Here is a 2,389-nt window from a genome sequence, read left to right as displayed (position 1 = left end):
TTGGACTTCCGAGTGTCAAGAACTATGAGAAATAATTTCTGGGGTTTATAAACCACCCAGTCTATGGTATTCTGTTACAGAAACCTGAGCAGACTGATACATGTAGAGAACCCCATGCAAACAGACAATTTCAAAAGTTTTCCCTGAACTGATGAAGACAGAGATAACACCTAAGGATATAAGGAAAAAAATTGTCCAAGATCTGTGGGAAGAGCATTTTAGGTAAGAAGTGTGATGAGAAGATACATATGTATAAAGTAGTAAGAGGTGTGTGAGGAACTACCAGCTATCATGCATTTTAAAGCATAAATCTAGATAGGACAGTGCAGAGATAGGTATGTGCCAAGTCACATTGACGCTTGAATAACATGTTCCAAGACTTGAATTTATCTGGCATAGTGATCCATTGGTGAGTTTGAAGCACATTGGTGATGGTGATCTATATTGTCTTCTGGTGGGAATCTGTATTGTTTTCTTAATTAGCTGGAAACCATACTTGAAGGTAAGGTCTTAACTTCTAACATGTTATTATAATATCTAGCATGGTTCAGAAGACATTTAATAATAAATAAATAAATAAATAAATAAATAAATAAATAAATAAAACAAAACGTTGCCCTGACCCTTAAATATTCTATTGTAAGAAGCCATCTGATGTATCTTTCAGAGATTATCATCAGTCAACTCTTTTGTTCTCAGATTCTAATCATGTTATATTAGATAAATCCTAAAGACATGCATGTAATTCCTCAATGCAAAAACATCAGCCACTTTAAAATCTTCTATGTGCAAAGAATTCTGGATTTCACAACTGGGAAAGTTGGATTTTTCAGTACATCTGTGAGACAGCTTGACATCTGCCTTATAATATGTAAAGCGTTGAAAAGACTAATTGAAGGTAAAATCTTTTTAAACTATACTTCTATCAGAACAATCATTTGCAAAAGTTCAACCTCAAAGCAAATAATCTCCAGTGATTTCACTGTGTTGATTCATTTTATGTGTCTGGAAACTAATTCATATCTACATGGAATTGCAGAATCATTATTCTTTTGTGACAATCCACACTCCAGAAGACAAAGCTATGTCCTGGCACAAGGTGAATGAGATTGCTGCCTAGTCAACAAGCCAGAATACATGGCAGAAAACAGACATCACTCATGAGCGATAAATTACAGCACATACTTGCTACTAAATCCTGAAAGAAAGTCTTTTATGGTGCTCTTTAACAGCTCTGTTAGATGTACGGAAAATAGAAATGAATTTCAATACATTAATTTATGGCCAATTTAGTCACCAGAAAATATAAGCAATCCTGGGAAAAATACCAAGTCCAAGAGCCTGCCCTAATTCTGTTACCTGCAGGTGACATTGGGGAAACTCCCTACCACTTTGATCTTGTTGGACTAAGGTTCTAAATGATGCAGTAGATACATCAAAATCAGGCAAAATGTTAACTATGCTATCTATAGATTTTTATTTTCTAAATACTGTGTTTAAAAAAATACTGTTTTGGCAAATCTAAACCAGTTAATTTTGTTGATTTGTGTACATAGTTAGTGAAGTCAAAGTTTTGATTCCAATCTCTACAGGAAGCCACAGAAAGGATTCTCCTAATAAATTGTACTTGACTATAACCCTGAGGAGCTATATCTCATATGTCTGATCTTGACCATAATAGAAATTAGGTGAAATTCAAACTACCCCACTTACAGAAAATATGTGGTACAATTTCCTATCTAGGCTAGGCCATCAATACAATTTTGAAAGTGTATTTTTCAAGTGTTTTCTAGAATAAGCATTTTATTAATTTTTATCTTATTGTTGATTTTTCAGATTCTTATTAAATAATAATAAATGCATACTTACCTCACACATTTATTATATTTAGTGCATTATATGTAATTTACATGTTTTTTAAAATATGTTTCTTATTTTAAAACACTAACATTTTATGAACTTCTCAGATAAACATGTGCTAGCATTTTGAATTACATAACCTATATAAACACATCAAATGATTTGTAACATGTTCAGACATCTTTTACTATCATACATAGTCAGTTGCTTCATTTTCAACATATAAAGACATTGTGCATATCTTCGAGTCAGAAAAGAACCATCCAGAAAATGTAAATATTAAGATTATGCCTAAATTGTGTCCTCTTTCTTCAACTTTTTAATATAAAATATACATTCCAAAAATCATTTGGGTAAATACTCCTATTTCATGAACATTAAAGAGAATTTTATACTTATATTCTCCCATAAAAGGAAAGTGTAGAAGTGTGTTTTGGCCATGAAATTCTCCATTTTAAAGAAGACCAGAGTACTTATATTTTAACTATTTCTTATTCTTAAAATTATTATAAGTTCCTCATCAGCATTA

Source organism: Halichoerus grypus, chromosome 9 (genome assembly GCF_964656455.1).
Source record: "Halichoerus grypus chromosome 9, mHalGry1.hap1.1, whole genome shotgun sequence".
Lineage (NCBI taxonomy): Eukaryota > Metazoa > Chordata > Mammalia > Carnivora > Phocidae > Halichoerus > Halichoerus grypus.
The sequence above is the reverse complement of the archived record's forward strand: the minus strand, read 5'-3'. Positions refer to the sequence as shown.